Source organism: Panthera uncia (genome assembly GCF_023721935.1).
Source record: "Panthera uncia isolate 11264 chromosome A3 unlocalized genomic scaffold, Puncia_PCG_1.0 HiC_scaffold_11, whole genome shotgun sequence".
Lineage (NCBI taxonomy): Eukaryota > Metazoa > Chordata > Mammalia > Carnivora > Felidae > Panthera > Panthera uncia.
Window position 1 is genome coordinate 57,212,067 of NW_026057578.1, and position 25,120 is coordinate 57,237,186.

Below are 25,120 nucleotides of genomic sequence, written 5' to 3' on the forward strand. Positions count from 1 at the left end.
GGTGACAAGGCAGTGGAGGCACCATGGTCCAGAAGTGAGCTCTGAGTCAAACCCTGGTCCAGGCCCAGCCCTTGCTACCACCTGTGAGCTTCAGTATGTCGACAAGTTAGGTAACCTCTCTGAATTTCATCATGTTTCCACAGCCTGCCACAGAGAAAGGGACCAACAAATATTAACTCACAACCTTCCTTTCCACTTCCATTTACTCCTGTCAAACTCTTTATTTAAAAAGTCAGGAGACAGGAATCTAAATGAAGGAGCAAGAAGGGAGGAGAGAGTAGAAAGAAAAGCATAATTTGGGCTTGAATGATAGTGAGTAACCAGAAATGACAGCTTTTTTCCTTTTCAAACTTTCTTTCATCTGAGTCACCTGTTCCAGACATAGGCTCCTGGCTTTGAGCAATTCAAAAGGAGTGGCAGAGAAAAGAAAAGGAACACCCATTATCTTTAATGTGTGCACTCATCAGCATGTTTAATAAAACACTAGGCAGACCCACCTCCAGACTACTCCAGGCCTGCCTCGCTTCCAGATATTACTACTAAATATTTCCCAATCTCAGATCCATCAGAGACAACAATTAGCAATAGGGAAAAAACAAGAAACAAAACACCTCACATCAGATAATTCCTAATTAACCTAAGTAATTTGGACCAATTTATAAATTTATGAATTCTTTTGAACCATGTAACCAACTTAATTTAATCCAAAAATTAAAACGAGGATACAGCCCTCATTCCCCAAGTAAGGGTGGCAGCTCATTACCGCTAGAGTAAACCAACACCCCTGGCCCCACTTTTGCATCTCTCAGAAAACATACATCATTCAAAATGTCTGGCCAAAAGAAACCCACACACCCCAAGCAAGAGAAAAAGCACAAATATCAGAACGGCAGCTTTTCCAGGTGACAAATAATTGCGCAAGATTAAATTTTATTAGCAGCTTTATCATCCATGTTTCACAGATTTGTCATAATGACTAACTTCTCATAATCAAAACTCCAAATTACCCAAAAGCCCCTTTTTCCTGTGTGTGGACAGCTCATGATAGTACAGCACACAGTAATACTGAGATAGTAAAAATGATTTGTCAAAAGAGAGAAAGAAAGGAAATGAGCGGGGGAGGAAAGAGGAAAAGAGGGAGAAAGATGGAAGGACTGATTAATCTTTTGATGCCAAAGCTTTCATTACTTTTATTTTAATAGATATCTTTCTGAAACGTACTTTAAGTCAATAAACTTTTATTAACTAAAGGTACCAAGGTACCAAGTACCCTAAGTGTCACAAACAGCAATTATAAAGCTTTCATCCTAGCAGGAGAGAGCAACAATTCACTACAGTAAAAAAATGAGTGTTGCAAAGTCAGAACAGGTACTACTAGGGGACACACTACAATGGAGTTTATCTTGTGTTGGTCAATCAGAAAAAACACACTGATACAACTTTCCTAAATGATGGAGAATCTGCAACAGAACGAGTGATTACAATGCACTAGAGATGAACTCAAAACAAGTAAGGACCAGTTATGTGCCAGGCAACTCTGATACGCAATGGGGTACAGATACACAGTGGCGATCCCTCTCTGGCACTAATCAAAGAGTACACAAACAAATGTAAAAACACAACTGTGCCACAGGCTATGTCAGCAAAAGACAGTGCTAAAAGTGCCTATATTTGTGACCAGGACCCAGATGAGGATGACATCAGGGAGGGACCTGCAGAAGTCTCAGGTGCCTGGCAAGCAGAACCCGGGTAAGAGGCAGGGGCTGACAGAGGCCAGTGCGGTTGGCAGCACGAAACGGGACCATGGTGCCTGGATGGGGCCTGGACCAAGTAAGAGGCTGGACTAGCCTGGACATAGTCATATTAAAGAGTTTGGCCTTTATCCTATGCATAATGGGCAATCCCTGAAGGAGGGTAACATAATAAGGCTTTTGTTCTGAACAGATCCTTACAGCTGAGCTGTAGGGAACAGATCAGATATAGATAGGCCAGTTGGGTTTAAGAAGAAGGCTATTGCCAGGGACTGTGTGAAAACAAATGGGAAGGAATTTGGACCTCAGCTGCAGCAGCACCTCTAGAATTTTTAAACTTTGAAACATCTAATACTCACTTGCTTTTGGTGGAATGAAACACCTATAAATAGTGGACTTCTACAAAGTGTTAACGGGGGAAAGCATTAGAAAATAGAAGGTCGGAGAAGTCAGTTTCTCCCCTACAGAAAAAGCACCACTCATCCATAAGAACATCTGTGAGCAACCATTCCAAGTTCTGAGACTTCAGTGTCACAATCACAATTTAACCTGTAACCATCATATTCATCCCACTCTCAAATTTATACCCTTCTTCCTACCTCCATTTCCAGCTCCCATTCCAACAGCATCCAAACAGTTCTTCTTGCTTCAGCCACACTTTGCCCCATGCCACCTCCTCTACTCCTGCTCTTTCCACGTTCAAACCTGACTCTCTCCTTCTACTGCTTCACCTCCTTCATCCTGCAAGTTTAGGATGAAGCCTGAATTCCTTGGCTAGCTGCAAAGGGCCTCCTATGGGCCAGTTGGCCCTTGCCTGCCTTTTTGCCTTGGTCCTACCCCACCCCTAACAAATGACAGAGAAGAGTGACTTAAGGGTATCATGGGAAGCATTTACTCCAAAACTTACTGATTTTTCATTTGATCTCTGCAGGAAACCCCACTACAAAAATAAAACAGATGGTGCCTAGCTGGTGTCCTGGCCAAGCTGTTCAAACAGCCTTCCGCTCAGACACTGTCCAAGAAATGAAGACCTTTGCCCTCTGACAACTTCCACCTGTCTAGTACAGAGATGAAGAGAAACAGGGCTAACCCTAGCAAAAATGTTAGTCTGGAAGCCTGCTGTGGAGAACCCCATTTGTCACTGCAAGACTGCCCCCCCATCCCCTTCACTCTTCCCTTTCCACCCTAGAACTTTCCTGCTTTCCAGCCTAACACCTCCTTGCCATCTTAACAGAGATCTCACTTACATAGCAACTCAAACTCAGTCACTACACTGTACACCTGCATGTTAAACCTTTACTGTATACAAAGGGAAAAACAAAAGGCTTTAGTGCTGCACAGAGCAATTTTAAGTTCTGGCGAGTGAGAAGGGAGGAGGTATAATCTTAGTCTGATGCGTTCTCTTTGTCTCTGAACAGCACCCTGCCCACAGATACAAGTCAAAACTGGGCCTTTCCCCTTCTGACTCCCTTCCCCTTTCCTCCAGGTCCACCGATGCTGAGGAAATTTTCTCAGGAGGCTTCTTTCACTCCACAACCACCCCAGATTTCAGTTCTAGCCAGAAGAGTGCCAGTCATGCTATTTGTTCCCTGGATAACATGACCAGCACACAGACGCGGAACCTCTCTCCCTACAAAACAGGACCAGAAAGCACACAGGGAAGAAGGGTTGACTACAGTCAAAGCAGCCAACCCTCTGCATGTGAGGCCACAGGAGCATAGGGAAGGAAGGCCAGTTCTCAGAGCAACACACAGAGCCTTGAGCTTGCCAATGTGTGCGTGAGTGAATAGGTAACAACCAAACGCTGTTCATTTGGCAAATGGGTGTATGATTATAGACACAAACAATGGAAATGGGAAAAAATACATACATATAAAAATTCTGGCATGCTATGTAATAAGGGCAATTACAATCTTTTAAGTAAACTACCTCATGAAAGAATCCTAAGCAGGCTCCATGTTCAGAGCAGAGTCTGATGCAGGGTTCGAGCCCGTGACCCTGGTATCATGATCTGAGCTGATATCACGTCAGACACTCAACCAACTAAGCCACCCAGGTACCCCACTGGGGTTTTTTTTTAATACTGTAGTAAACTCTGTACATGTAACAATCAGCTGCTACAACGTAAAAGAAAAAATAAGGGGCTAGAGGATGGATATAATATGTTATCGAGGGATTGTTTTCTTTATATTTTCCATCTATTTGATTCTGCACAGATTTCAAAATTTCAATCTTCTCTATAACTAAAGAAATGAATCAACTCACTCATAGGAGCTCTGTTCTATCAACAGTCTCACTAATAACAGAAGAAAAAAGACAAATTCTTACCAGACACTCGCAGGAGCAAGCTGTTAAATTTATGAAATGCCCCCACATGCTACACACTGCGAGATCCACCCTCAGTTCTCCATCCCTCTGAGCTTAGTACTACTATCCCCAGGTTGCAATTCAGGGAACAAAAGCTCCTGGAGGTTAAGTGACTTTTTCAAGGTCACACAACTAGATTGTGATAGAAATGGAACTGGCTTAGAAATACCATTCCAAATCTTTGCTCTTTCTATAGCAGAGCCTGTCATCTGTCTAGGAAAGTGGTTGCCCAGGAGCTGGTGAGCCCTTAGAAGACAACTATGTGCTGATCACCCATCCTGGACTGGCACTGTACAAGGCCACCTGCACACAGAGAATGTCACCTTCAAGGTGAAGCTTGATTGGGGGGAGGGGAAGTATACTATCTCTATTTTTCAGGTCAGAAAAATTAAAAGAGAACATAATTTATCTGAGGTTTCCAAGCTAATAGTGGTGGAAAAGATATTTAAATCTCAGTCTGTCTGGCTCCAAATTCCTATTCTTCCCACTGCCCCAAACACTCTGTATATTTTGCCCTTTGGCCTGACAAACTGAGAGCCACAGGAGGCTGAGAAGCCAACCACCTACACCTTCCTGACTCCTCTCCTCTTCCTCAACATCAGAGTATCTATCTATTGCTGCTCCTACATCAATAGCACTGCCTAATGCCCAGTGTTCATTTCACCAATGCCAGCTTTCAAAGAGATCCAAGTTCTAATTCTAGGACCTACCCTGACACCAACTTGCTGGGTGACCTCATGAAAGAAGTTTAACCTCTCTGGGCCCCATGAGGTTAATGGACCAGATGACCACAAAGGTCTTGTACAGGCCTTATACTAAGTGGTTTCCAAAATCCCTTCATCCTTCCCCTGAAGAGTCAGGCCTCTCCTGACCATCTCTGACCATCACCAGCAATGGTCACTTCCTTCCTCAATCACAGAAGATCAGGGACGACCTCCAGCTCTGGGCTCAGTTGCTTTTGTGTTGGGCAGACACAGAGACTCCAGGCCAGGGTAAGGGGCATTTAGAAAGTGTGCGAGTGACAGGCTGACTTTAGATCACTGAGGCTTACTGGGCGCAATATTTCACAACACAAGTATCCCATCAGTTCCAATCCACAGTCCTGGAAGTCACCTGAAAAACCTATCTGGGATGCTGTCATACTGGCTGAGAGGTCAGTTGACACAGGGTCCCAGGCCAGGAGGACTGACAGCTGCAAGATCCTAAATACACAAAGGATAAAGGCTCCAAGAGACTACACTTTTGTCTTTCCAAGCCCACCAGCACTTCAATGTGGTTGGGAGGGGAAGGAGTAACAGCTAAGTGAAGCCACCTGAGAAGGAGAGACTGCCTTCCATTTTGTCAAAATAGCTAGGGAAGAGGGGAAATATATTCCCACAGGGTAGGAAGGGGAGAAAAAAATTCCCCTGGATTTTGTAACATCTCATTTTCTGAGTAGCTAAACTTTTAAACATTACTCATCTCAAGATGGTAAAACCACTCATTCCGAATGGGCACCAGCCATTTTCCTTTCAGCCCCACTCCACACAAGCCCATCTTGATTATACTCCTGAGGAGTTATCAGTTCTCAAAGGAACAAAGTCAACACAAAGTAAGTAAGTTCTGGAGAGTTTATGAAGGAAGGAGTGTGGGTCACTTCAGCCCCAGGGCCACAGTAGATTATACACCAGCTACCCCTGTTGACTTTCTGAGCCCATTTCATCTCCCACTGTTTTTTAAATTAATAATAAATTATACTAAAATCTACACCTACCCTTTCAATGCTGGTTTTACTACATCTGTTACACAGAAACTTGCAGAACCAGCTTCCCTTACAATTCTGACGAATAATTCAAAATTAAGGAGAGGATTCACTATATTGGTAAGTCCACAGAAGATTATGGGACTCTTAATAATTTTCCTAATCATTTCTGGAGGAAGGGAAGAATGGTAAAATCCACCAACAGCAACCAAAACTTATTTCATTTAAAAAGAATCTCAAAAAACAGGAACAAGGCGCATCAGGTTCAGGTTCAAAATCCTTTCCTTTCCCCTTAGCTTCCATACATCATTTCATTTTTAAAAGAGGATTTTTAAGGCAGTGAAAATACTCTATGATACTATAATGACAGATATGTGTCCAAACCCATAGATGAACTGATATGAACTATGACTCTGGGTGATAATGATGTGTCAGTGTAGTTTGATCAATTCTAACAAATATACCACTTTGGTGGGGGATATTAAAAATAGGAGAGGCTATGCATGTGTGGGGAACAGGAAGTATATGGGAAATCTCTGCACCTTCTTTTAATTTTGTGGCAAACCCCAAACTATTCTAAGAAAGTAAAGTCTTTAAAAAATAAGAACGGACTATTAACTATGTGAGGAAGTAAATATAATAAAATATTAATTATAAAATCTAAGAGATGGATATAAATAATTTTTGATTCTATAGTTAACTTCTAACTTTTCTGTAGGTTTAAAATTTTTCATAATAAAATGTTGGGAGGAAAGCTCCCCAGGCAATTAAAATATACAAACATTACCTTGAAATGTAGTCCCCACACCGGCAGCTTCCACACTGCCCACTAACTTGCTAGAAATGCAGATTCTCAGCCCCATTCTATCTATACCTACTGGACCTAAAACTGTGAGGTGGGGCCTAGCAATCAGTGTCTAACAAGTGCCCGAGGGGAGGAAAAGCACTGGTCATGACCTTGCTAACACGCTGCAGAGAAATATGCTATGACAGTCTGTAGGTCTGAATCAAAATCCCAACAATGCTCTTGACTGGGAAATCAGGAGATTATTTGGGCTGTAGTCTTAAGGTTACCAACTCTGGGTATTTCCTCATTACTTCATGAGAGCAAGCTGGACTTTATGATGTTCTAGGTCTTTTGTTCCACAGGTTCCCTACATGGAGTCCTAAATGTGCTGAGCACTTTCTGTTTTACAATTTTTAACACAAGAGCTAACTGCCAACTAAACCATTAAGTGCTTATTTCTCTTTCATTTTATATTAATCTGTACTTGCAAAGACACACAGAAAGTTTAAAACACAAGCCATTTATTCAGTAAGCTACATCTGACAAAAATAATTTTCACTTCAGATAAAACTCTAAGGAGTTCTGCAATTACAATCAAACAACAACCACCTCACTGACTATACAAGGTTCTTTATACTTCTGGGTGTTTTGAGATAATAGTATTTGTTGAAATATTTTTTGTAAACTAGCTTAAGGCCTTTAAAATATACTCTACTGAGCTTACAAGAAATCAATCCTTTTCTTTGGATTTGGAAATAATTTCCAAATACCATTTGGAAAATGGTAGCTACATGAGAAAATGCTAAATGTTCTATGTTCTTATAGATCACCTGCAAACTATTCAAACAAATCATGAGAAAGTTCCAAAGGAGTAGGACTGAAGTCCTCTTCTATCGCATTTGTAAGACGATCAGGTGAAACAAATCACAAAATTTGAACTTTCTTATGTAGTTCAAGGAATGTGTTCAATAATCTTGTCCACTGAGGCCCTTTCACTCCAAAATAAAGTTATTTATGTTCTAAGTAAAACTGGAAGCCTTCATAATGGCAGTGTGACAGTACTAGCCAGGCCAATGCAAAGTGGAAAACTGAAAAGAAGGCTTTTTACTAACAACCATTAAAAGCCCACAATTAACTCCAAGATGACTAGCTCTTATTAGCTGATATTTAGCTAAAACTGATGATAGTCAACAACAAAATCAAAACTAAAATACTAAAGAGGAAAGGATCATAAATTAGCAAATTACTGGTTCTCTGTGGCATGGCACCCATACCTACCTACTGAAGCAGACCACATAACCTAGGGGTAGTAAATACCACACTAATTCAAAAGCAGTTTTCACAACTCCTCTGAAGTTCTTGAATCACCACACAAAAAAGTACAAGCCCCAAAGACCCTTTATAATTCTGAATCATCAAACATCAGAAAGCCAGTTTCAAAAGTCTTAAATTTGCAACTCCTTGCATATAAATCAATCTGGTTTATCCTCACAGTCACAGTATTAGAGATGGCATGGCTGAATGTGTTATCCCCAGCCAGAGTCCAACTTCCTTCCAGCATCACCCAAACCTGAGAAGGCTGTGAAACTAAAAACAACAGGTCAAGGATTCCCCTACACAGGTCATGGAACATTCAGTGGACTCATCAAGACACTTAGCTTTGATCCAGACTTCCACCAACAGAAATGAGGGGGCCACAAAGAAATACCTCGTAAGGACAAGCAAAGACTTAGAGATGAAATCCATGATATAAACTACCCAGTTAAGCCCTACAGAATGCTGAATGCCATAGGTGAATGCCACAGGTGGCCTGGCCCCTCCCCAAATCATCAGCCACAAATGCCACCCACCAGAGTTTTCCTTTCACATTCAACAGTGTTGAGATGCTGATTTTGGCACAGGACATGATGAGACAATGTCTCTTTTCATGTTATCTTGTAGACTTGAAGCCAAAACGGTGACGAGCATTTTTTTTAAATCTATCCTTACATCAGTTAACATACTCAGAGGACTTCCAAATTCAACCCCCAAAAGAGCCACAGGGCAGAAACTTACAAATTCCAGACAAGTGTGAATGCACCTTAGAACAACCTAGGGAGCTTTTTAAAAATCCCACCCAGGTGTCATCTGGGTGTCAGTTCGGAGTCTCTAGGGTTTCAGAACAGTCATCTTTTTTTTTTCCCCAGCTCCCTAAGTGACTGTGATGTGCAGGCAAGCCTAGGACTCACTGGTTTAGGTGAGGCTTAAAAACTCCCCAGTGATGCCAAGATACATGAGGGTTGAGAACCTCTTGCCCATAGCTTCAGATTTCCCACTATTACTGTTTCCCTGTTGTAAACTGTAGTCAAGGAGCTTTGAGGACACAAGAAGATACTCAGAAAGACCTCTGGTTAGCTGGTGCAGCGGGAGTTAGGAAATAAAAGTAGCTAGAGAAGTTGTCATCAGCTGAAAGTGAGCCTACTGTCTTTCTGACTTTTACTGGTCAGGCAAAAACAAGAAGATGAGAGAGGGGTTCCGCCTGCCAGGCATTTGCTATGGAGCGGAAGGAAAGCATGACACAGCTTTAGGACAACTCTTATATTCTATATGAGTTACCACAAAACAAAACAAAACAAAACAAAACAAAACAAAACAAAACAAGACAAAACGCAACACAACACCCCTAACCTTAATAGGCTACTCAAATACATTTCGCATACAGACTGCCTCTTGGGGCCCTTCTTTCTCCTGCCCATCAGCCCCTTAGTTCACAAAGTCTGGGCCACCTGCTCTCATAAAATAGTCTTTTTACACTGGTCTAGAGGAAAACAATGCACCTCTCCAAAGTCATGAAGAAATGCATTTCAGATTCTCCAGGCTATTTTCGGGGATTACCTTTGTATCAATGTCTCCCATGAAATATTGCCAATTTCTAAGTTTTATTCTTTTTTTAACCTCAGAGCCTACTGAAATGTCCTACGGTGAACATTAAATTTTACAGGCATATATTTGTAAAATGGGAATGTTACTTCTGTACTTTTTAAATGACTGAGATCTGAATTCATGGTAATAAAGCTCCTGAAAATAGCGCTAAAGGCAATTCTGCTACAGTACAGTTCTTTTAAAGGACAAATTATAAAATGTGTTTTTTATTAATGTGACACACAGAAAAATCAAGTATTAAAAATGTTCTCTAAAGGCCAATCTGATGCAACTGACACAAGAAACCACAAAATATAATAATACCAATTCTGGCAAAATCAGTTTCAGCAAAAACTTTGCTTTCCAAATTCAAGCCTCAGAAAGACAAACGAGGTAGGTATTCCTGTATCAAAAAAAGAGAAACAAAAGATTACTAAATCAGCTTGAATATCTGAATTTTCAGAAAGCACAAAGTCAAAATCCAAAGGAAAATGATAAAAAGAAAAATGTTTATTACAGTGCCTGCACATAACAGGCCCTGTATTAGTAAAAGTATGTATGTAGTAAAGTGTATTTTTAAAAAATGAGTAAGATGAGAGAAAGAGTATCAACAAGCCATTTCAGGGAAAAATGCAAAGTCCATTTGGCAGTTTACTAGACAGCTGATAAATATCTTAAGCCATTTGTTCCCTCCACTTCTCTGGGACCTTGAGGCTGAATTAGAGGCTCTCTGAAGTTCTTTTCAGAACACAATCTAATTCCAAGACTTCAACATAAAAACCACTGACTTTATCCACTATCCCCCCCACAAGATATACACTTAGGTACAACTGTGACATACACATCTCTGCCCAGACATTTTTTTCTTGCTTCTCAGTAGTACTTTAAATCTTCAAGTTCTTCCTCTCTTCCATCCACCAGTCCCCCTTTTAGAACTTCCTTTTTTCACAATTGGGCTTTTGAATTTCCTATTCCAACAATGATACTTTCTACCGCCTGTTTTCCCAGACACAAGAGAGCATATAACCACGAACTAAATAGCATGCCTAAAAGTCTTTCCCGAGTTATCCACTTGATTACATTCACACCTGCCCATTTTTCCTCTCTTGACTCAAAACACAGCTGTTGTCTGAAAGGCCTGCCTCTGTTTGGGTCTGCAACCTGCTCCACAACAGCATGGTGGCGTCATCTATTTTCACTAGAAATATACTGCCACAGTTCAGATACCATCCTCAGCCTCTGACCCACTCTGTGACGGCTTCACCTGGAAACCTCAGCTCATGCCTTTATTCATTCACTCTCTGAGACCCTTAACTTTTATGCTAGGAAATGCACTACAAACTAAAATGGAATATGAGAATCATATTTTGACTTTTGCCATGTCACTAAATCACTTCACTGCACTGCCTTCCACCCAGAAAGAAAGCACTTGAGGGTCAGAGCACAGGAGACAGACCTCTGTGACCTAGTCCTGACCAGGCCAAAAATCCACCGCTGTTCCATCTATACAACCTAAGAGATCCAGCTACATAATTGCTAACAGCCTTCCCAGACACAAACATCCTGTGAATCTCAGCCTACAATCCCAACTGAAAGTTATGGCCCATTCACAAAATTGCTGATTTTGAACCTACAGATAAACAAGACAGATACAACACACAGATAAGACATAATCCTCGCCCAGATAAGCCACTCTTACAGCTGTGTTCCAATGAAATGTCTAAATCAGCTGCTAACTACCAACACTTCCGGTTTTTTGTTTTGTTTTGTTTTTTTCCTGCCTAGGTCCTTAGTGTTCAAAGTGTGAAATTGGTTTAGCACCACCTGGGGGCATATTAGAAATGTATAATCTCAAGCACCATCTCAGACCCTGTGAATCAGTGAGAAGCTTGGATTTTAACAAGCAACCCAGCTGACTCAAGTGAACATTAAAGTTTGAGAAGCACCAAACTAGGCACAGAAAATGAGGGGGGAAAAGGAAAACTTCATGGCTAGAAACTTCTGCCCTCCTTTGCTGCTCAACCCGACCCTAATTCCCCCTCCCTCCCTCTTCCCATTGTCATCCAGGGCCCCCAACTCTCCTACCTTCTCTCTGCCTAGAAACATCTTGCCCATCAACTCAACCTGTCAATACCCTGGGCAACAGTTTGGCAAATGGTTAAGTGCTAAACTTAAAAGTCAAGACTTGAAAAGCCTTAAAATCTGGTTTCTCCACTGCTTAGTTATGTGCCTATAGGCAAATTACTTAACCTATCTATGCATACATAAAATAAAGATAAAAATGAGGAAATGTATATATAAGATCTGAGTCAGTACTCGAATAACTTATTATTTTAACACACTGTCAAGGTGTCCCCTCTTATTCAATTATAGTATGGTGGTTCCAAACCTCCCACAAATCAGTCCAGCCTCCAATGTCAGCATTTTTTCTATTCTGTCTTCACCTCTCCATTTCCATTAATTTATACAATAACATTATCAAAGGCTAACTGAGTCCTCACTGAGCTTAGCACATTCTGATTCTTTTCTAAACCCATCAAAATCATTGTGGAAATACCCTCAACTCTTAAACAAAAAGCCTATGCATGGCCTATAGCATACCTTAGACAACCATACCCCATATGCCCAACCAACTGAAACTAAAAATGACCTCATAATGGAGCCTATGCCAACTTGTCCTCTAATGAGAGAAGACTACGAATTTTAGAAATAACTGATAATTCATGCCAAGAGTTTGTTCTTTTCCCAAATAAAGAAATTAAGAATTAACATACAAGAGCCTTAACCTCAGACACTTCAACCTCAATCCTACTGTTTCTTTCATCCTTCCTAAGAATTGGAACTCATTTTCAAATTCCATCTTCTGACACATAAACAGCAGATACAATCTGGTTAGTTTACCTGTAGACAGATCTCATTTCCTCTTCATAATCAACATTTTGGGGAAGGAAATAAACTTCACTTACTCTCCTAACCACCAATGAGAAAGCTCACAAACTGCAAGCTGGGTATGCATGACTTCCTTTGGCCCAAGCCCTATTCTTATTTCCTCTTGAGCTAAGAAAAGCAGGCCTAGCACTGCCATACAGGAGTGGAGGCAGTTGAGCACCTAAAACCAAAGCAAACTTATGACTTATTTATCATTTTGCTATTGTCATCCCAGCCAAGTAAATGGATGGAAAATCATAACTCCTACACGTAAAATAGGACATGTGGTAACACTGCAGTTAAGAGTAATTAGACTTTTTTGTAAAATAAAGATATTTCAGGGGTGTTCACACAACTCTTGATCTCAGGGTTGTAAAAGTCTGAGCCCCAGGCTGGGTGTAGAGATTAATTAAAAATAAAGTATTTAATAAATAAATAAATAAACTCTAAAAAGTCAGCATTGTATCTCCATCTAAAGCCCCAAAATGGAATCTTCCATAATATCCAAAACCTTTTTAATATTCCTTAATGAAGAATGCAAGGAATAGAAAGAACCATGATATGACAGAGAAAACAGTGATCAAAGAAAACAACAGGGTGCTGAAAAGGTTTGCCAGCCCCTATCTTCCAGTATGCAGCTCCTGGTGAGCTGACAGGTGACTGCAGCTGCCTGAGGGGCCTTTGGAGAGACCAGCAAAAGAATACCATGCAGAGCTTGGCCCCAGTCCAAATTGCTGACCCATAGAATCATAAGCAAATAAAATGATGGTTGTTTTATGCCATTAAGTTTTGGGGGTGGTTACCCAGCAAAGTCAACTGAAAAAGCCATTTATCACCACCTGATTGATACATTTTATCTTGTTACACTCCATGAAAACACAGACTGTGTTTTTTTGCCAATTTCTAACTCCATCATCTACAAGTCTATTAGTATTTCTGTATTTAATAAATATGCTATATGTGTATCTGAACAGAAGACCATATGTAGTTTTAGTTTTTAAAAATGAAAATCTTATTAGTTAATATAGATTACTACCTGATAGCACAGTTATTTGTTTTCTGTGTGTGTACTGTGAAAAAAAACCATTATGGTATTGTTATGAAATGAACTGTGTCATTCCCCATCCCCCCTCAAAATTTATATGTTGAAGCCTTAACCTCCCCATACCTCAGAATGTGACTGTATTTGGAGACCAGACTTTTCAAGAGGTGATGAGGTTAAAATGAGACCGTTAGATTTGACTGGTGGCCTTATAAGAGGAGGAAATTTGGACACAAACACCAGGGATGCACGCCCCACAGAGGAAAGACCATGTAAGGACACAGCAAGATGGGAGCCATCTGCAAACCAAGGAGAGAGGCCTCAGGAGGAATCAAACTTGCAGACACCTTGATCATGGACTTCTAGCCACTATACAGTGAGGAAATAAATTTCTATCATCTAGACCACCCAGTCTTGCCATGGTATTTTGCCATGGAGCTCAAGCAAATACAGATGTGGAGTTCACATACGTTTGTTCTTATAGTTCTTCCGGTCTCATATTTTTATCATAATCTCCCATCACCCAGACCCCACCAAAAGTAGCAAATGAAAAATTATTGAGGAATTTGTAGGAGAAATGTTATGTGACAAGCAATATTTTGAATTTATTTTTAACGAAAAAGAAACAGGTTTTAGTACCATTTCTGTGACTGATGAGCTCTGTGACCTCTATTACCTGTTTAACACTAATCTTAGGTCCATTCTTTTACCAAAGTTTGGTCTAGATAACCTCAAGATTCCCCCCAACCCTCACATTCAATGAGCACCCATGGAAGTAATTACCAGAATGTTCAAATGAATTCTGCAAATGATTTAAAAAGGAATTTTATCTCCTATTTTTATTCAGGACTGGTTGATACCAGTTTGAACTTACAGAAGGATAGTTTTCCCATTTTGCTGGGGAAAGCAAAGACCAAGCTCTTCTGATTAGTCATATAAGATAGTCATAGAACATAGTTCTTCTACTTTTTAGGGGAGAGGGGATTTTTTGCTGCCTTCTTTCAAGAACCTCTTTTGAAATGAAAGATGTTTAAGCATTAATATATTGCATTGAGATGGCATAATTTTCTCAGAGTTAAAGATTATTTCCCAACAAAGGTTTCTTCACAAGCAGAGGAAGTGTATTTTAGCAAAAATCTTCCTTCCCTGTAATTTACTCTGAACAGGTTGCCTGGATGAAATCTGTGTTCTGGGTAGTTCCTCTTTTGCCGATATTTATATACAAGCAGTTGGAAAAGTTAAAGGAAAACTGTGTTTTGAGAGTATAATAATTGTTAAATTACACCTGACAAGACTTGATAATTTAGCACTTATGTAGTACCACCAGATTTCCAAAGTGCCTTAAAGTCACCATTGTCTAGTGAAGCAACACTCTGGCTTGGATTTGAGACTTAACATGTATTATATGAAGGAGGTTCTTAAAGATATTAAACAACTTGCTCTTATCACAAGGTCAACTGAGTTTCAGGACTACAAATGAAACGAAAAGCTCCTTGGGCATTTGCTACTTTTGGTGGGGTCTGGGTGATGGGAGATTAGGAACTTTTTCATTTATCAGTGTCAAAATGGAATAGCAGGTTAGCAAAGCACATTTTTCCTCCTGGATGAAATATTTTAAGAATAAAGATTTTAATTTCACAGAAATTTCTGATTAATCAACCCTTAAAGTTCAAGGCAAACTATTTTTTAGTGGTTCAGGGCCAAAGTCTTTGACCTTCCTTAAGAAACAGATTTCCCTCTACTTTCCTAATAATGATAGGTATGCCACCTAGGTATGTAATTTGTACATACTCTGCAGTAAACTTTTTACAGTGAAATTTTTACAAGAAATGCCAAAATAATCTAGGTAGATCTATATCACATCTAGGTATCTTGGCTTGGTTCCCTGGATTTTTTACTCTTTTCTCTTTTATGCTGTACAGTGTTTAATTTATAGGGTCGCTAAGATTCTAAAATCATCATTATCAGATTATTCTTTAATGCATTTGCAGGAGTAAGAGGATTCAGGAGAATCTCTAGATGGTCTCTCACAAATATGTGTTTTGGAGAGAGCCTGACAGCATGGACTCTGCTTAGGATTCTGTCTCCCTCTCTGCCCTCCCCAGCTCATGCCTGTGCACTCTCTTTCTCTCAAAATAAATAAAAACTTTTTAAAAATTTAAAAATTACTACAACATTACAGTAATCAATACAAGTGTGGTACTAGTATAGGATAAAAAAAAGTGATCAACAGCATAGAATGAAGAGTTCAGAAATTTAAAAAAGAGAAAAACAGAGTTCAGAAAACCTCCAATTCAAGGTCAAGGGTTTTCAACAAGTGTACCAAAACAAATGAATAGGAAAAGAACAGTCCTTTCAACAAACGGTGCTGGGATAACACATGCAGACGAATGAACTGGGACCTCTCCTTTTCATAATGTACAAAAATCAATCCAGGGGATACTTCGGTGGCTCAGTCGGTTAATTGTCTGACTCTCAATTTCAGCTCAGGTCATGATCTCACAGCTGTGAGATCAAGATCAACACTTGCCAGACTTGGCTCAGCCTGCTGGGATATTCTCTCTCTCTCTCTCTGTCTCTCTCTCTCTCTGTCCCTCTCTCTCTCTCTCTCTCCCTCTCCCTCCCTCTCTCAAGATAAATAAATACACTTGAAAATAATCAATTCAAAATGGATGAAAGAACTAAAATATGAGAGGTAAAACTATAAAGCTTAAAAGAAAACATAGAACTAAATCTTCATAACCTTAGCTTAGGCAGTGGTTTCTTAGATATGACACCAAAAGCACAAGCAACAAAATAATAGACGAATTGGACTTAATCAAAATGAGTAACTATTGTACTTCAAAGTACACTATCGAGAAAGGGAAAAGTCAACCCAAAGAATGGGAGAAAAATTTTGCAAGTCATATATCTGGCAAAGGACTTGTTGTATCTAGCATACATTAAAAAAAAAAGTTACAATTCAAAAATTAAAATAATAACAATTTTAAAATGTGCAAAGGATCTGAATAACCATTTCTCCAAAGAAGAAATTCAAATGGCAAGCAAGCAAATGAAAAGATCCTCACTACAATTAGTCATCAGAGAAATGCAAATTAAAACCAGCAAAATTATATAACACTAGGATGGCTACAATAAAAAAAAAGATGGATAATTACAAGTATTGGAAAGGAAGTGAAGAAACTGAACCCTTCATATACTGCTGATGAAAATGTAAAATATTACAGTTGCTTTGGAAAACAGTCTAGCAGGTCCTCTAACAGGTTAGACATAGAGTTCATAGGACCAAGCAATTCCATTCCCAGATATATTCCCAGATACATACCCAAGAGAAAAACACAGTACAAAAAGTTATACACAAATGTTCAGAGCAGCAATATTCCTAAAAGCCCAAAAGTAACAACAACCCACATGCCCATCAACTGATTAACAAAATGTGGTATAATTTAGTACCAATGCATACAACATGAATAAACCTTGAAAACATGCTAAGCCAGTCACAAAACACATACTGTTTGATTCCATTTACATAAAATATCCAGAATAACTAAACCTATAGAGACAGAAAGTATATTAGTGGTAGCCTATGGCTGAGGTGGGGGGAACCAGAAAAGTAGTCATAGAAGGACTGGGGTAATGGGGTTTCTTTTTAAAGTAATAAAGGTGTTCTAAAGTAATAAAGGTAGCCTAGGGCTGAGGTAGGGGGAACCAGAAAGATAGTCTTAGAAGGATTGGGGTAATGGGGTTTCTTTTGAAAGTAATGAAGGTGTTCTAAAATGTGGCTATGATTACACAACTCTGTGAATTTACTAAAAGCTACTGAATTGTACACTTTAAATGGGTAATACAGTATTTGAATTGTATCTCAATAAACCTGTTTTCTAATGGTATGTTTAAAATCCAAGACTGTTCCCCTCCTACTCCCCACTATTCCCATCAGAAAAGGGGAAAGGGTCATTTTCACAGTTTGCCATGTTGCTGATGTCTCATAATGAAGAATAATGTGTCTCATAATGAGACACAGACTGGACCTATCACCGGACTTTCATTTCTAGCCAAGATGGAGTTAACAGGGGATGAATTTACCTTTCTATTTAAAACAACCCAAACAAACTTGTACAAAATTAATGAAAATTTTAGTTTTTAAGAAACTAGACATGAGGCAATGAAAGACAGTGATCCCTGAGAGATGGGAAACAAATTTGGTGAGCCATACAACTGCCTGCACTTACTCCCTTTACAAACTTTTTGGGCATGGCACACGAAGAGGAAACTCAAGCAGAGCCTAGCAGACTCCCTTAGTTGAGGAGAAGGAGCTTAGAGTCCAGGCAGACTAAGGGATGTTAGAGTTCCAGGTGAAGAGTACTGGAGATGAGAGCTGCACAAATGAAAGAGAAGAACTCCCAAGCTCTGTAGAGAGATCCCTACATACTCAGCCAAGTAATGATCAACTCATGCTAATCTTAAGAAAACTACCCAAGGCTGGGAGAAAAAAAAACTATTCAAAAGGATTAGAAAGAACAGTGAAAGTGCTCACACAGGGATGGGAAAAGTATCTGTTCCGCCAAACAAATGGAAAAACTCATAAATCATTGGGAACTAAGCAGAGTATCAGAAAGGTCTTGCCTGAGCAGTGGGGGTTAATTAGCATTAGATCGACCACTGCTCCAAAACTCCTTAACAAAAACCATAAAAACAAGACACAAAAGGTCCAAATTATTTCCAAGCAATTTAAATGCACCCCTAGGACAAACCTCAAGGATATTTTATAAGAATAAAAAAATACCAGCACCCAACAAGGTAGAATTCATAATGTCTGGCATCCACTCAAAGATTACCAGACAGCAGCACATAACCAAAGTGAGAAAAATCTATTTAAACTAACCCAAGACTGACACAGATATTAGAATTACAGACAAGGACATTAAAATAGGTATTATAACTATATTCCATGTTTTCAAAAAGTCAAGGAGACCTAGAAAATATTTTTACAAGACCCAAATCTTCTAAAGATGAAAAAAATACGATGTCTGAGATAAAAAATAGACTGGATGGAATTAACAGCAGAATCAACAGTGAAGAAAAGTTAATGGCACAGCAAAAGAAACCAGCCAAAATGAAGCCCACTGAAGAAACCACTAAAGAAATACTAGCCAAAGATTTTTCAAATTTGATGAAACCTCCAAACTCACTGATCCAAGAAGCTCACAAACAGCAACCACAAGAAACATGAAGAAAAGTCCATCAAGACACATCATAATCAAACTGCTCAAAACCAAGGGTAAAGAAAATCTTAAAAGGCAGGGAAGAAATGACATGTATAAATACAAAGGAACATAATAAGGACAGCTTTCTCAATAAAAATAATGCAAGTAAGATGACAGTGGAGGAACATCTCTAAAATACTGAAAAGAAAAAAACAGCAATCTAGAATTCTATACAGAGCAAAAATATCTTGCAAAAATGAAGGCTCAAAAAGTTTTCAGACATACAAACCTGAAAGAATTAACAGATCTGTAGAACAACAAAAAAAAGGTAAAGTCCTTGAGGCAGAAGGAAAATGGTACCAGAGAGAATATGGATCTCCACAAGGAATGAAGAGTACCAGAAATGCTAACCACATGGGTACATGTATAAGGTATTTTTTTCTTACTATTTATATCTTTTTAAGAGATAGTTGACTGTTTAAAAATAACAGATATGTTTTAAGATTTATAGCATATGTAAATTTAAGATTTATAACATATGTAAAAGTAAAATGTATAATAACAATACCGTGAGGCCAGGGAGGAGAAATGAAAGTGATACTACTGTAATGTTTGGTTTTTTTTATTACACATGAAGTTTATATCATTTGAAGGTAAAGTATGATAGGTTAAAAGTGTGTACTATAAACCCTAAAGCAACCTATAAAACAATACAAGTAGAAGTTATAGGTAATAAACCAGAAAATGGAATCATAAAAACACTCAATTAATACAAAAGAAAGCAGCAAAAAGGGGAAAAAGACAATCTACCAATAAGACCAAGTCCTCGGTACTAAGACAGAAAAAAATGAAACAGAATAAAGGTCAAGAAAAATAAATAAATTACATGTACAATTTAGCATTTTAAATTATTTTTTTTCACGTAAGTACAAAAGGAAATAAATATTTTCAGCTAATTGAATAGCAAACTAGTAAAATGTCTAATTAAATCTTGGGGTTGATGAATGACAGAGGCCTTGCTTAAATAAAATAAAAAGAATTTTATACCTTGATGGTTAGCATAAGTAATTAAAAAGGCCTTTTTTCCAGTATAATTATAGAAAGGTTAGAAATATTTCACTTGATGTTAAATTGTTTTCAAACAAGCCCACAAAACCATTTTACTCAGTAGGCTCAGGAAAAGAAAATACCTTTTGTCTATATTATCAAAAAGTAAATACATAAGACCTGAAAAGAAATGCAAAACTTCATCTTTTAAATCATTTCCTTGTATAACCTTAACTCTAGAAACTTACTAAAAACTATTTGAATAGCACAAAGCTGCACACGACTGTTCCTATTTTACAGAGGTTACTCCAGCCCTAAGATTAAGGGGACCAGCAGCTGAATAAAGTAGTCTCTCCTATGTGTGTAGTGTAGGGCACAATGTAGCCCACTTTGGGCCATCCATTCCCCAAATATTCTAGATAGTATTCCACATGCTGCTCATAGGACACTCTGAGAGGTCTGATGGGAGCTCCTTCCCTACCCTACCTTATGGGGATGCTGAGAGTGCTAAATGGATAAGCTAACTCCAAAATGTTACAAGAGATGCAAAACAATAATGAACACCAAAGCAGCAACAGATGTAGGATGCAAGGCCTCCCAAGAGACGGATGGCTCAAGGCAAACTAAAAGGGAGAGCAACTACCATAATCAATGGAACACACCCCTTCCTATCTTTATTCGAAGTTCTATTAACCAGGATAATGAGTCATCAGCTCCATGGCAAAACAAGCCCACTGTTCTTTGCTCCTCACCCATCTCTGTCTCACCCAGAGAATCTGAATTTAAATCATAAAGTTTCATTGTATATAAAAGTTTCACTGTATTTACTTTATCAGATCCAGCTTAGCTATATACTGCCCTGAGCCCTGCTCTTCCCCATCTGTAATATCATCCTCTTAAAATTGCTTGCTATGTGCTCCACAAGAACACAAGCTGATTGACTTCTCTCCTTGTTCACGGTCACCATGACATGTGAGACTCCCATGGTGCCTGGCACATACCATATACGTGTTAAATACCTGAGTAATAAATGATTGAAAGAAATCACGCCTAACAGAGCAGGCTAAAAATTATCTATAGGCAATGAAACACAAAACAGATACTGAGCCCTCCAAACACTGAAGAGTAAAAAAAGTTGAACATCCACAAGTTTTGTCTGGGAATTAAGGGAAGAAGCAACAAGAATGGATAAAAGACCATATGTACATAGAACATAAATGCTCTAATATGTGAGTTCAAAGAGGAAAGGCCCTGGAATTAAGGCATGTCCTAGCAGGTGAATGAATACATCCAATGAATTGTGCGTCACTTGAATGCACATCCTATCCTCAACCTCAGGCAACACTGAGTGCCTAACCTAGGATCCCTAATAAATTGTATGTCCCTTGGATGTACAGCCCTGACTCAGGTAATATTCAGTCTTTGACCTGAGAGCTCAAACTAGAATAATCCTAAAACTACACAATTACATACAGAGGGTCTCAGAAAAACTAATGGAGAAAGGATCTGACAGTCAACAGTATTCTGTTACTATCATTAGCAGATAAGAATGAAAGTTCTAAGCACAAGAATTTCCAAAAAGTATACATAATTAAATTTAATTAGATCTGATTTTAATGCAGTAAGTTCCTTTACTTTTTTTTTTTTTAATGTTTATTTATTTTTGAGACAGAGAGAGACAGAGCGTGAACGGGGGAGGAGCAGAGAGAGAGGGAGACACAGAATCTGAAACAGGCTCCAGGCTCTGAGCTGTCAGCACAGAGCCCGACGTGGGGCTCGAACTCACGGACCGTGAGATCATGACCTGAGCCGAAGTCGGACACTTAACCGACTGAGCCACCCAGGCGCCCCGCAGTAAGTTCCTTTAAAAAACATATCATAGAACTACTTAGAAGAATAAAAGGTGAGAAAAATACTCTAAAAGGTATACTTGAAGCAAATCAAATGAATAATCATATTCCCCAATATGACATAACAAATCATTTATATTTAACTTGCTATACATCCTTTGGCCAAAGATTATAGATTGTTTTGCTTTTTTTAAATCCTGGTGAGTCAATAGCTTCTGCCAAGGATGAAAGAACACTCCTGTATTTAGCATCACATAGCAAATGGGCTGGCTACTGCACATTGGAATCCCCCCAAAAAACAGTGAGAAAGAAAAACTGGTTTAGCCTGGTTCTTATTACCAATGACATCACTGATAGTGAACAGTTTGTCTTTACAGAGATAAGAAACTGTACTCATGTTTAAAGAAATAACTTAAACCCAAGGATGACAAATAATGAGAGTGGGGAAGGTACAGGCTTCAGGGAAGCAGACAGGCACGCAGGGTGATCAGAACTGGGAGGTGTTTGGTTATACTGCTGACAAATAGGAAGACCCAGGCAGATAAATCCCCACTCCATTCTACATAAGGTTCCAAGATACAGTCCAATTGCACAGCTCTTCTGAACAAGCCCTGGGTGTCAGGCCAATACACCTGCTGAATGCATTACTCACAACAGCCAGAAACTAAAAACCACAGCAAGTTCCATCAACTAGTGAATAGACAAAACACAGCATTATCCATACACTGGAAAACTATTCAGCAATAAAAAGGAACAAACTACCATACTTAGCAGTGTGGATGAACCTCAAAAACATTATGCAAAGTATAAGAAAACAGATGCAAGAGGCTTGCCTGGGTGGTTCTGTCAGTTAAGCCTCTGACTTTGGCTCAGGTCATGATCTCCCGGTTCGTGAGTTTGAGCCCCACATTGGGCTCTGTGCTGACAGCTCAGAGCCTGGAACCTGCTTCGGATTCTGTGTCTCCCCCTCTCTTTGCTCCTCCCCACTCACATTCCATCTCTCTGTCTCTGTCTCTCTCTCTCAAAAATAATAAACATTAAAAATTAAAAAAGAAAGAAAATAGATGCAAGAGACTACATACTGTATGATTTCATGTAGTGTAAGAAATGCTCAAAAAAGGCAAATATATAGAGGCATAAAATAGACTAGCAGTTGTCCGGGCTGAAATAGAGATTAACTGTAAATACTTATAAGGGATCCTGCTAGGGTATGAAAATATCCTAATACTGACCTGTGATGGTGGTTGCACCACTCAGCAAATTTATTAAAAATCAGTGAAATGTAGGGATGCCTGGGTGGGTCAGTCAGTTAAGCGTCTGACTTCAGCTCAGGTCATGATCTCATGGATTGGGAGTTCGACCCCCGCAGTGGGCTCTCTGCTATTAGCTCAGAGCCCACTTTGGATCCTCTGTCTCTCTCTCTCTCTGACCCTTCTCAGCTCACACACGTGTGTGCTCGCTCTCTCTCTCTCTCTCAAAAAAAAATTTTTTTAAAAATAAAAATAAAAATCATTGAAATGTAAACTTACAATGGGTACATTTCACAACATAAAATACACCTCAAGAAAGGGGTCAGGAAAACCCAAACAAACACGTTTAGCAAACTTCTCTTCTTCAAGAAAAAAAATATCTCTTCTTCAAAGCTTACTCAGAGCAGCAGCAAAACTTGTGATACATAACATCACCCTGCTCTGCACCTTGCCTTGCTTTCTTCATCTCTCTGGGCTTGCATCTCCCAAATTAAGTATCAGCCCAGAGGTCATGCACTCAGGCAATGTTTTCAATATTGTTGCTGTTGTGTTTTTGTTATTGCTCTGGACGAAAAGAAGCAAACGCCTGAGTAAAATCGTAAGTTTAAAATCAAAGATAAGTTTAAAATCAGATACAACTTCTAGTTAACTTCCAGTCTGGTGGACTGATCACATGAGTCATGCACGTTAATTCCATGAAAATGATCTTAAGGTAAACAGAAGAATTAAGAGATAAAGGGGAAGGGATGACAGCAGAAATCATTTCTATCAGGTTTTGACAGCAAAAAAAGAGGGGGCAGCAGTTCATTTACTAAAGAGGAAAACATTACAACTTAAGTACCTGCTGAGAAGGACACCAAGTGAGGTAATAAGCCCCACAGAACCCTAAGAAGATCATTATCTGGAAGCAACTGACACGACAAAATATATGGCTAAAAGCAAGAGCGCTAGTATTTAGTCACTGAATGCCCCAGAACCTCTTCCTCTGTCTCACAGTCTGGTGGCTATTTCACATCACACCATACCCATAAGAAACCAAAGATTAAACTCTGAAGAAACTGAAGGAAAAATGCTCCAGATGAGAGGACATGAGACAAAGTACTGCAACACAGGGTTGAAAAGTTAAGATAGTAGACTGCAGAGCTCCAGCCTTATTCCTCCACCCTGAACCCCAGAACTCCAATAAATAGACAGATAGCCCATAGGCAAGAAAGGCCTCTGAGTGTTCTTAGAGAAAAAGTGACTCCAAGGAAAAGATCTACAGGTATTGAGAAGTGGGGTTCCCCATCCATGAGAACATACTGATCCTGCTTACATTGAAATATCACCAAACAGCCTCCTGCCCATACACACTGAGCCTCCAATTTCACTTCTAGTGCCTTACTCTTAAATATGAGCAGAGTTATGAAATACCTGGGCATTTAAGAAAAATCTTTAGCATTAAACAGAGACCAAAATAAACAAATGGAAAAAATAAAAATCTGGAAAAAAAAAAAAAAACATGGAAAATAAATGCAGAAGGACAAGAAAACAACAAAATCAACCTAGCAAAAAAATCCTATACTCAGTATCCTCAGATAGAGGAGATATATCCACAAAGAGAATAGATGCAGTCAAAAACAAAAAATATGAAAGAGAGCTGCTCATATAAATTAAAAATACAATAAAGCTAAAAATTCAATAGATATACTGAAATGTAAAGTCAAACACAGAATAACAGAGCAAAAAGACAAAAAAAAAAAAAAGTAAAAGATAAAATAAATTGAAGAGATGACTAATAGAACTTCCAGAAAGAGGGGCACCTGGATGGCTTGATTTTAGCTCAGGTCATGATTTCACGGTTTTTGGTTTAGAGCCCTGCATCAGGCTCCACACTGACAGAGCCTGCTTGGGTGTCTCCCTCTCTCTCCCTCTCTTCCTCACAAGTGTGCACACATTTTCTCTCTCTCATTGTCTCAAAATAAATAAGCTTTAAAAAATAAAGAAAGCACCTGGGCTGTGCCTGGCACTGCTCTGGTACTTAAACACAGAAAAAAAAAAAAAAAAAAAAAGAACTTCCAGAAAGAGAAAGCAGAGACGTTCCTTGGAGGTGAGAACAAAAGTATTTCCCAGGAAAAAAATGGACATCTCCAGATAAAAAGAAAAAGAATTAACTAAGTATGCAGATCAGTGAATGACAGTGAAAGACACTCATAAAACCTAAGAACTCCAGGAATAAATAGAGTATCCTCAAAGCTTCTCAGAAGAAA